Source organism: Centrocercus urophasianus, unplaced genomic scaffold (genome assembly GCF_019232065.1).
Source record: "Centrocercus urophasianus isolate 14NV4802_14NV808 unplaced genomic scaffold, USGS_Curo_1.0 seq_61, whole genome shotgun sequence".
In the NCBI taxonomy this organism is placed as follows: domain Eukaryota; kingdom Metazoa; phylum Chordata; class Aves; order Galliformes; family Phasianidae; genus Centrocercus; species Centrocercus urophasianus.
Window position 1 is genome coordinate 33,333 of NW_024885211.1, and position 12,215 is coordinate 45,547.

The following is a 12,215-nucleotide window of genomic DNA, read 5'->3' on the forward strand; positions in this document are numbered from 1 at the left end:
CGTTACCTTTAAACAAAATTCCCCATGCTTTCCCTCTTCAAACAAATTTCATCACAATTACAGTCCCTTCCACTTCGCTTAAAGATATATAATCATTGACTTGACCTAATTACCTGGTGCAGGCCTTTCTCTACAAGGTGAAAGCCATATTGGTGTGAACAGAAGCTGACCCCTGTATTCTCGATACCCCAATTTTATTCTAATTATTGTATAGAAGGTTTTCCATCTTCCTCTGTCCTCCTGTTCCCTCCCCCCAGATGCTATTTTGTCGCTGGTGTGTTCAGCGATGCCCTTTGGGTTTTGAGCTGCCTGGAGACAGGCTGCAAAATCCATCTCGTGAAAAGAACAGGGGGTTTTCAAGCCTCCCCAGTTCAATAGGGAACCAAGAGACTGAGGTCTACAAAAGAAGGCTGAGCAGCATCTCACATGCAGCCCTGACCCCCTCCGTGCAGGCTGCACCCCACACTGCAGACCCCTCCAAGGAGTCTGGGATGTTTGAATTAAAAGCTTTAACGCAGGAGGGAACCCAAATTCTGACACGGAGATTGCAGCCAATGCCTCCTGGAACCCCAGCGTGGAGGACAGAAGCTGAGCATCAGGTGCTGGATGGCCCCACCGTCCCCTGTCCCTCCAGACCCAACAAAGGAGGGAGCCAAGGTCATTCAGCTGCCAAAAATGGGTGTTCTCATACAGATGACAGCTCAGATTCAGTAGAACCCATATGGCAAATCCAGGACCTCTGTGCACATCATGGCTGTTTTCTCAATCCTCAATTCACCCTCTCAAACTGCGTTTGCTCCAATGTTAGGTGTGCTGGGGGCAAATCACTTCACACTGTAACCACATCTCCATTATCCCCTGTCCTGTCTCTTTGCCTATTTGAACTGTGAGCCCTTCAAAGCTATAAATTGGTGCAAAAGAGCTTTGATACTGTGGTTGTACCACAAAACACCACTGTAACAATTAAATTATCTTGCAGGAGAGTAGGAGAAGTCTGTTGTGCCTTCTTCTATAAGGCTGAGGTTCACTGCGGTTCTCCACCTTATCTATAGGTGCTTTTTTTTTCCCCCCCATTAAAAATAAAACTAAGTTGCAATGAAAGGAACTTCCCACCTCCATCCTAATACTTTCCGATAGCATTCACAGACAGTGAGAGGCTTCAATTACCTCTGCAATTCAAGATGCTTTCTCTTATTCTTTAAAACCACCAAGAAAAATCTAACAAACCCAGCTCCGACATTAATAAAGAGTCGCCGCGATTGACAAGCGGGGTCACTGAGAAATGGCACCTCCCTAACCTTTGCATTTGTCTTGGGTAATTGAAAAATAATTAGCAATTGCAAAAGGGTTCAATACCTAAGAGTAAACAAAGGGAAAAGGGTTACCCTAAGTCACGGTCCCATGGCCCGGGGCAGAGCGGTTTCTCATCCGCAAGGTGAGCATCCCCCCCTGACAAATGAGCCAAGGGCAGACAGGAAGCCAGGGGGAGGGCAGGTGCCTGGGGTCACCCGGAGCTGCTCTGTGCATTCACATCCCTTCCTGCTCTCTCCAGTTTTATCAGCATCCTAACAAAAGGAGAAGCGGAGACAGAAGGAGCCAACGCCGAAGAGCGCAGATAGGTGGTGCGCAAAGCCCGGCTCTGTGTCAGAGGTAGTGCAGCCATTTGTTATGGTCTCTTGGCAAGAAAGGCCATGCTCAGATGCCCTGGAGCTCCACTGTAATAAATAGACAGTGAAGATTAAAGGAGCAAATCCTACCACCTGCCCCAAGCCTGAACCCACAGATTTAGCATACTGGGGTACCCAAGAGGGATGGAGGCTTTGTAGGCGACAGAGCTATAGCCATTTTATGGCATTTTTGCAACCTCAGGGCTTGTGCGTGTGCCCCTCGCTCCCCTGCTGCTCCGTGAACCCGGGGCTGAGCAGGAGGACCAGGGGGAGGGGAGCACAGCACCGTCCCAGTCCTGGTCATGGGATCAAACCCAGGAGCCAGAACCCAGCCGCCATGCTCTGCACTATTGTCCTCATCTTCCCAGAGTTCTTTGATCAGCAGCAAGTTTGCATATCAAAGAAAAGAAGCAAAAGAGAATATTCAAATACTGATACTGTCTGGCCTTCCTTTCCCTTGGCAGGGCTGGCAAGTTTTCCATCGTAAAAGTGGGCTCGTTTTCCAATCATCTTGCTTTACTTTTCTGTTATTGGGTTGGGGTTTTTTTTTATCTTCGGGTATGAGTGGGTTTGCAAGACCTCCACTATAAAACTGATGCATTTTTGATCCACTCATTCAAATTGCATTTGAAAAGAAAAGGTACCAAAAATGTCCTCGATTCCAAATAAGGCGCATTTTTTCCCCAATATTAATTGATGCATCCAGTCAAGCAGAGCGAGCAGACCCAGGAAAGCACTCAAAGCAGATGTAGAATTTCCACTTAACAGTCGGAAATAAAGCACCTTTAAATCAACCTTGACAGAAAGCAAACTGGAAACCCATCTTAAGAGGAGTGTCACCGCCCCGATGTCCACTAGATGACAAATGTGGCGAAATGTTGGCAGCAAAGAATTCTCACCCACTTGGGAGATGCCATTACAACTCAAAGGAGCAGAAGTCGTGCACTTCTCCATCAGATATTGCTCAGGTAAGCGCCAGCTTTCCTACATCAACTCTAGGAGGTGAGCACAGAACAGGATGGACAGATATACCCCTATGTGAAGGTTCTACACTTCCAAGCCGTGCCTTCCTTCCCACCAATCTCCATTTGCATGAAGTCTTTGAGGAATGACAGTAACAGAGTTCCCGAGCTTAACAAACCATCGGCCATCCCTTCTAATCACCGCAGATAAGAGAAGGGGAGAGGGCAATAATCCAAGGTAGCACCCAAACTTAAAAACACACCACCAAGGTGAAGCTGAAAAACGCTCCCACAAATCTCACGTCACGCTCATAAAATAACAGACCAGATTAAAAACTGAAAAGGGAGTCAATTACTTTATGAGCACGTAGGCAATAATTGCCTTCGTGGCAAGAAGCAACCTTTGGGTTTGCAACGAGGGAATGACCTCAGGCACATATGGTCAGCCTTTCTGATCAAGCCGCAAAATTAGCAGACGGAGGGTAATGGGGAAGATGCAATATATCTGGAGACTTTACTGAGCGTTTGATGCGGTGCCACAGCAAATCTCACTGGAAAAAAAAAAATAATAATTAATTTCCCTCCCCTCGGATAGAAGCAATCGTCACAGGCTGAAAATTGGCCCAAGGGCCACAGACAAAAGCTGCTGATAAATGGCTTTGCGTCACGTGGGGGAGAAGCGTCTGTGTTGGGGTACTGCAGGGTATCAGTCCCCATTTTATCTAAGGCAAGTAAACAGTCCATTAATTCAATGAGCAGGAAGATACTAAATTAGGTGGTAATGCAAATATCAAGTGAAAGCAGAGGAAATAATAGTAGGGGACATTGAGAGGTTAGGCATACAGATAGAACAATAAAACGAGGTTCAAGTCGCTGAAGAATAAACCAGGGTAACAAAAAAAAAAAAAAAAAAAGGAAGGTAATTCACTGCACATTGAGCACTGGAGGATGTTCTGTTTTACCATTGGGGATGCCAGCCTCTGCCCCTGTCTGTGCATCCCCCCAGAGGAGATGAGAAAATGGGTCTGAGTTGAGGTTAGCAGCCAGCACACCTTGGGCCAGAAGTATATTAACATTCAGATCTCAAAGCTCAAGGCACATCAGTTTTGTAACCTCCACTAAGCGACGTGCACAGCTCTGATATTTAAGGATATAAATACCTAGTGAGCAATTCTTGAATAAGGAGGCAAGAGTTAGGGTAGATTGGAAAGCTTCGCTGACCCAAAGATCACTCCTGCAGATGCCCACAGCCTTTGGGGGTTCAGCAGAGTTCTGTCCTTTTGGGTAACCAAGAGCAGGTAAAGCAGAGGGATGAGCTATGAGAGGTGGACAGGACAACCCTACATCCCAACATTGACCCCACCAACCTGAGCGCTCCAAATCATCAAGGAAACGTCACCCCTATCACGCACATCTCCCCACACACCCCATGCATCAGGTGGTTATCAGGGGAGGGAGAGCATTCCCAGGATCTGGAAGGAGTTTAGAGAGCATGGGCAGCTTCACTCCACTAAATTTTGTCCTCCCTTAGATGTTGGGACTTCTCTGCCTGTCTGCCAGCCCCTCCAGGCAACTCCTTTGGGAGCATTAGGTTGCTCCGGCACCAAATGCCTTTGCCCCAGATACTATATATTTTAAATTAAAATAAACTTCCGATTTCTTCCCCCAAATTCCATTACTTTTTGCCATGCTTTGATCCTCTGCAGACCACCTATATGTACAGCGGATGGCCGAGCCTCGTTACTAAATACAAAACAGCTCTTTGGCCAGAGATGTGCACAAGGTGCTCGGGGCTCCCAGGAACAAAGATGCCATTCCCAACCTGGGTCAAGTGGGTTGCACTCCACATCAGCCCCAGCTCTGTGGAAATTGTGCCTTCCATTCTGATGACTGAATCTCACTGCAAGACCACTCGAATGCTCTCCTACTCCTTGGGTCGCCTTTGGGTTTGTCTGGGTGAGGAAGTCAAGGTTTCTTCCTCCAAAGGCCACACTGAGTGCTGTGGAGGTGCCACATTGAGGGTAACTCGGTTAAACACACAGCCTTGGGCAATGGGAAGAATTGATCCATCTGCCTGAGTGTTTGTGCAAGCACACAGTGAGGGTGGGGAGAGGAACAGCAGCAATTCACCAATTTCCAACAGCAGCTCCCACTTAAACCCTACGAGAGCAGGGAGAAAAAATAGTGGCGAAGCTTTGTAACCAAATAAAAGAGAGCTGTGAGCTCAATAACAGGCATTATCCTATGGCAAAGATTTTGTTATTGTTGAGTACTGATTCCTTTATCTCTCGGAGACAATCAACCTTCAGCCAGAGGAGTCTAACCTTAAAACCCCATAACTCAATTTTACATAGCGTTAAAGTTTGGGGGGACATTTGTCAGCGCCGGAGCTGATAAAATCAGTCTGGAGGACCCCAGAACAAAGAGCAGTGGGTGAAGAGCGTGTCACCTCAGCACACATTCGTTTCCTTGATGAACAAGGAGCTATTAGTTGGTGAGAAAGCATTATCAGGTTGAAGGATGGTGCTGATTGTTTCGGCTGCTCTTCCCAGATGCTGGCTGAGAGCTGCCATCCCAACATCTGCTCGGCATCCCATAAGCTGTGCCCCAATGCATGCAGGTCTCAGCCCAGCAGCACAGCCCAAGAATCATCATGGATACACCGGCCCTTTCAGCTGCCAGCTTGCTCAGAGGGTTCAACAAGAAAAGTTTTGCTTGTTTCAAGAAGCACTTCATCATCGGATGCCTTCAGAGCTGCTCCAAATGACACGTGCACATCAACACAGCAATGCCCTCCTGCAGAATGACAGTGCCAAGCACCAGCAGAGCCCCTCTGCTTCTGCTGGAGAAGCAGCCAGCTGGGTGAAACTCTGCTTCATCCCTTACACTGATAGGAGAAATGAAAGAAATTAAAGAAAAAGAAAAAAAAAGGCTTTTCCCTCCTTTTCCTTCCTCCAGTTGTCCCTTAAAACGTTTCACTTTGGAATTTATTATAAGCAGACTTTAAATTAAATTCTCCAGGACAGTGGCTTTATTTTTTGCATGCAGTGATTTTCAGCGCTACATCATCCTGAGTAATAACTTAATGTATCCCCATGGCTCACACTGAACCAAATATTCACGTTGGTGCTTAAGTCACAATGAAGTCAGCAGTAGCTGAGCATGTGTTAATGTGTGTATATATAGCAAGGGCTTTTATTGCTGTCCAGACCATTTCTCTCAGCTGGGAATTTCGTACTTCAGGACTCATTAGTGAGCTCAGATTGATCCTGCAATGTACCTCTGTAGCTCCCACGAGCAGTTCCAGCCAGCACACAACACCTAACCCTGTCTATGGGATGAAGCTGTTTTATCCCATCCATGCAGCACGCAGCATGGGGAAAGCCCATGTTCTGCTGGCTTATGAGTCCACTTGTCCTACAGATGTGTCCCATGCAGGAAGGGAAGTTCACCCTGGTCTCAGACAATCCGCCTTGCCATTAGGAAGAGCCCTCCCCTGCTAACTATGTCACTATACTCAAAATTCTAGCAAGCAAAATATCAAAACCAACATCTTTGCCAAGCTGAAACCTATCCTTGCAATTATCTCAACCCGAGCATCTCTGACCCTCTTTCCTTTTGCAGTACGTGGGCTCACACTGAGATGCTCTGCCCCCTAGCAATGCAGGAAGCTGAAATTGCTTTCTTTAAGAACGAGCAGAACAGGAGAGGTGATGAAGTTCCACCCCGACACTTCGTTAACGTTACATTCCTTGCCTATCGATCCCTCTGCCGGGGAGAGAATACAGAGACACAAAACGCCTCAGATTTACATCCTCATGAATAAAAAAGGCCTTTAGGAGGCGGGTGTGAGATCCCCGGGCCCCCCCCCCCCGCCGCTGTAACCCACACCTCCATCATTCACATGGGTCTGACACAGGGATGCTCAGTTTGCCAGAAGAGAAGGCTGCGACACTTCCTAGACCTCCCTGAGCCCCACTGAAATAACCCACAGGCTGAGGGCACTGCCTGCTGCTGTCAGCACTCAATGCTCCTTGCTTGCCTATGCTCTATCAAGCATCTTCCCAAAAAATCCCCATAGCACCTCGTTGTGAAGGGCTGTCCTCCAGGTATGGAAAGCACATCTATGCATTGGATCCCGTGCTTATGAAACAATCAGAAAAAAAACCAAACCAAAACAAAAAAAAACTTTAATTATGCTTTCCCCTGTTGGCAACGAGTGGAGAAGTAAAGGTTTTTGCTTTGGAAAAGCTGCATTAATAAGTTATTAGCACTGCGCTGAGGTCTACGTAACTTGAGTTATAACTCTTGTCTGAGGTGCCACAGACTCACACTGCTGAGATTTTACACCACATTTCCTAACACTTTGGGTTTTTTCTTTAAGAGCTCTCGCAATAAGGAATCACTGCAGAATCTCAGCTTAAAAACCAAACAAACATCACAGTGGTTAGGGCTAAAAACCCCTTCCAAGCCACAAACCGAGGCATGGAACACCCAAAGGCAAAGACAATCGCAGCCATGCATAAAAACAGCCCTGATGTTGACAGCTGCAAACAGCCACCAGGACCTCGCATCCCATTCAGCTGCATTCATCCCATTCAGCAGCCTTCCTCCAGACCCCCTGAGCTCATTAACAGACTTTGGGATCCTCTTCCAAACATCTCAGTTAGGGCAAAAAAAAAATGGCTCTGAGCTGAAAATGAGCACCCATAGAAGTGTGGGCTCAGGCAGGTGCCCTCACAAGCAGCATCTGCAGCTCACCGTGCCCAGCTGATGGGAGCAGCCACAACTCAGAGTGACTTCCTATTACTCACACGACACTTTGCTGCAGCTGTAAAATCCCAAAGGACAACACGAAGCCGCTTTGGGTTGCTTGGTTTTGAAATGAAAGCTGGAAATCTTGGTGGCATTCCTCTTACCTCTGCCCATTTGCTCCAAAGGCCTGAGCTCTCCTGCATAATACAGTTATTTTGGCAGCCCACCTTCCTCCTCTCCACCCCACAGCAATAACCCTTCGCACAGAGGTGAGCAGAGCTGCTCTGCATAAAACACAGCCAAAGCTTTTGACCACAGCATCATTCTGAGGGCTGATGTGCACAGTGCCATCACACTGGGTTTGAAAAGTACAGATGTTATGATGCACTCAGAAAACGATAATTCAAAGAATGGGAGCTTTAAGGAAGCCCAATTTCTTTCTATCACACAGCATCAGTATCATTTTTGAGAAACTCATTCATTCCATGGATTTTTCCATGTTCTCTCTCTTCAGCAAAACTCCCATCCAGACCTACAGACAGTCCTGGTACAGAATTGATGTCCTGCAAAACTGTGACCCAGCTATGCTTTAAGCCTTGGCTCCATGGGATGATGCCCAAGGAAAGGAGCCACAAGGGATGCCTGTCAGACCATTTCCAAAGCGTTTCTTTTGCTGTTTCATCAAGTACATCAACAGCAAGTTTATAACAACACAGTCAGAAGCAACAAAGGACATGTCTGGACATTGGGGAGACAGAGATAATTGCCTCTAATGGGATTTTAAAAGAAAAAAATATATAAAGCTTTCAACCTGTAAAAGGCACTCATTTGTGGACATTCCGGGTTTGATCCATACAGGCTATTGAACCTGCAGACACTCAGAATTTCTGCAACAGTCAGGTTCTTAGTCTGCTTTTTATTTCATGCAGTTTTCAAGGGAAATCGTACCCAAACTTCAGCAGCATTGGGGCTGGCAGCTCGCTGGGCTGTGGCTCGAGCTGCCTGTGCTTTGCCAGCCCTGAGCCTGCTGCCCACACATGTGGCCGCCCCGTGCCTCCCCAGCACTGCAGCTTGGGGAAGAAAACCCACAATTTCCACTTCGGCTTTGGAAAAAAAACAAAACAAAACTGTGCCATTTTTGAGCCAACCCAAGGGTGTCGCTCAGCCCACGCTGTGCTGTCAAAACCCGCTGCTGGCGCTCCCACAGCAGTAAAAAGAAATTTCGCAAAACAACCTGTTTTATTTGCTCGTTTCTTTCCGGACAGCCGTTTATTTCAAGGTCAAGGTTCAAACGAAAACCAAAAAAAAAAAAAGAAAAAACCAACATCGCGACAGACAGACCGACCGACCGCACGTCCAACCCTCTCCCGGCCGGCACTTCCCCTCCGCGCCACCAGGGGGCGCTGCGGAACTCCGCCAGCCGACAGCGAGCGCCCTGCAGGCGGGGTGGGCGGCGGACCCCGAGGTTGGGATCGCTGTCCCTACAGCCCCCAACAGAAACACTTAGCAAAGACTGGGGGGAATTAAAAGCAGAAGGCGTAGCTGCATGCGCACGGATTGTCTGGAGAGGAGCACGCACGGTTCAGAGCATTGAATGCTTTGGAGAGAACGGTTCGGTGCTGCTGAGTGCATCAAAGGAAAACATGACACCCGAAGGCAAACGCTTGGTGCGAGCAGGGGATGCGTGGAGGCCAGCAGGGACAAGGCAGCAACTTCCAAGAGAGCTTTGCAGCCTCATCCCCTGCATTTCCAGGCTGGCCTGTCAAGCCCTTCCTGCAGAGAGCAGAAAACTCGCTGCAGGATTTTCCCTACCCACTCACGTGTAACAGAAGGCCAAGCAGGAGCAAATAGTGCCTCTCCAGGATGCAAACAGGCTTAAGAAGTAAATCAAAGAATGCATCACCTCTTCACAGTTTCTCACCCGCTCCCCCCCCCCCCCACACATTCAGTATCACAGCTCCATTTTATCTTGGCCCCCTCTTCCCCAAGCCACTGGGGCGCAGTGATGGACCATCTCACCTACTGCCCTCCACAGCTGTTAAGACAGAAGCTATTTTTTAAGCAGGTCTTTATGAAGCAAAGGGCGTCTTTGCCAAAGGATTCGATTTTCAAGCGCTCAGAACTTCGACATTTTAAAAACACGCACAGAACTGGTTGAGCTGTTTGTCTGCCCACAGACACGGTGGAAAAAATCTTGCAAGTCAGAACCGAGATTTCTTACCACGGAAACCAGGCCTAACAGAACCCGTAAAGCACACTGCTGTCACTTTGAGTTATGCTCCCTTCCTAACACGCACCTCTGTTATGCCAATATATGGTTGCTCCTCTCCTGGTGACACCAGCAGCACAGGGGCTGCAGCAGCCACAACCCCCAGCTCCATGTGATGCTCTGACATGGGGGCGAGTCATTTTGCTGCTGCCTCAGTGTCCCTGCAGTAAGGCATCACTGGCTTTGTTATGATGGGAGCAACGCTGCTGAAGAGCCGAGGGGAAGAAAAAAAGAAAGAAAAAAAGAAGAGAACAAACAAACAAAACCGATAAAGCAATATCTAAAAGTGCTAAATGTTAAAGCTGCAGCCTTCTCCAGCCCCTGAGGAAGCGATACCTTACGCTCAGGAAAACTAAATCACAGAGCACTGGCAGACTGAGCAATCTATCCATTTAAAAGAAAATATTTTCTGAAAAGTCCGCCGTGGTCTGAGCAGAGTACATTACGTGGGAAGTGTCTCATCAGAAATACTTCTCATTATGGCAGTACTTTGTGCTTCTGCTTTGAGCTTCGCAGCCTCCCAGCACTGTACAAACATTAGCTTCTTAATCACTCATTAGGGACAATCCTACAGAGCAGGGCCATGCCTCATTGAGTAAAGTCATCCCCAACTCGCACAGCCCCTCTTGCTCCCTCCAGAGACAGCTTGAAAGGATCTCTGATTCCCAACAAGAGTTCAGAGCAAGGAAGAAGTCTGTGCAGAATGAAAGTGAACAGTGGCGGCTTTGCTGCCCCCAAACTCCCCTGTTTTTTGCAGCAAAGAGCATCAGCCCAGTCAGAGGGCTCTGTTTCCACTGAAGCCTTGAATTAATAACACTGGGGAGTTCATACGATACCTTGGGTTGGAATGGACCGTAAAAGATCACCCAGAATTTAGCTTTTCTTTTCCTTCAGCCTTACTGTTCCAGACTGCCAACAGTCTGAATCCAATCAGCCAAAACTGTCCAACTTTCATCTAGAATGAACACACACAAGGCCCATAATTCGCTGACATTCAGTGCTTTTATCAACTCCCAGGAGCCAACACCTCATTTCAATGCAACTGCACTCAAAGCCAATTTCTTCCCCCCTTTCTTTTTGTTGCATGCGATTTTTCTCTCTGTTATCCACCTCCTCCTGGCCATTCACCCCCACTTGGGCAGCCTTCCATCGAGCCTGGCATCTCATCTGAAGATCTCCAGGGGTGCCAAGTGTTTGCATACCTCACAAGTGTTATGTCAAACTCTGCCCCTTCGGGCTGCCAAAAACCACCGCTCCAAGTTAGCAAAGCAAATACCTTCTCAGACAAGCTTAATAAACATGCCAGGAGAAAGCCTAGACTTCGTGAAAACATTGCTCACCTGATGAGGCTGAGCTCCTCAGCACCCTTTCATGCCCCAATTAGCCCCAACGTTCATTATCCCTATCTCACGCTCTCCATCAGCACGATGCATCATTTCTGATGCCTTCAAGGAGCTGAACCCAAATTCCACACCTCTTTTCCCAACTATCAGACCAACCTTGTCTCTAATCGGTCTCGATGAAGCCATTTTTAATAGCATGAATCAATTCTTGTGACAGATAAGCCTGGTGCTTTGTACAGCACAAGGAAACTAAATTTGGTGCCCATCAGCTCTTATGGCCTCATCCCAAATAAATCCTCATTGCTCTGTGCTCTTGATTGATGACTACCAATTCACTAACGAGGGTGGGAGTGGATGTGAAAGAATAAATGGGAGCAGGAAGAGGTGGAGAGGAATAGGGAAAGAAGCAGAGAAAATGAAAGGGAAAAAGGATGAGGAGTGGGGAGTAAGAGAGCATTGGGGAAAGTGCACGGGAAGTGAAAGAGGAGGAGGAAACAAGATCTGTAGGAAGGAGGAGATTGAGAACCTGAGACCAAAGCAGTCAAGCCTTCACTGGGGCCCACAGATAACCCCAGAGAACACAGAACTGTCTCCACTGTGTAGGCTCCAATTTCAATAGCAGAGCACAAATCCATCAGCCCTAAAGCATTGCTCGCAAGCAGAGGAGAACATCACAGCAACTCTTTGCTCAGGAAACCTCTGTCTGGCACTGAATGCTCTGGAATATTCCCTTGGTCTCAGCGTGCCAGCTCACCTCCCCTGCTCAGGTGGGAGAGCTTCTATGCTATTGGGAAGACAGAGCTCCAAACTCCCAACCACTAGAAGGACCCAAAAAAGGCTTTTCAAACAGAGGTGATTTAAATGTCTCTATTTGAGATGACTATTTCTGTTATATCTCAAATATCTCTATTATATCTCAAATAGAGAAGAGATGGATTCAGTATTTTTAGTAGCAATGTAATGAAATTAAAACAAAATCTTTCAGATGACCTCTGTCAAGGTGTTTGATCTATGAGCTGTATATAGAGTGCATATAGGTCTAGTATCAGATATGGAGTTTGGTGGCCCTGCATGCAGCAGGGGGGTTGGAGCTTGATGATCCTAGAGGTCCCTTCCAACCCAAGCCATTCTATGATTCTATGAAATGAGCCTAATTTTCATAAGATGGAAGGAAAGAAGCTATGGGAAGACAACATGACCCCTCTGAAGCATAAGGATG

General features: G+C 47.4%; 1 protein-coding gene across 1 annotated transcript in view; it reads right to left on the reverse strand.

The window, feature by feature from the left end:
• LOC122169969 (src kinase-associated phosphoprotein 1-like) overlaps positions 1-12,215 on the reverse strand; it is a 45,838-nt gene that overhangs the window by 6,703 nt on the left and 26,920 nt on the right. The window lies entirely within an intron of this gene.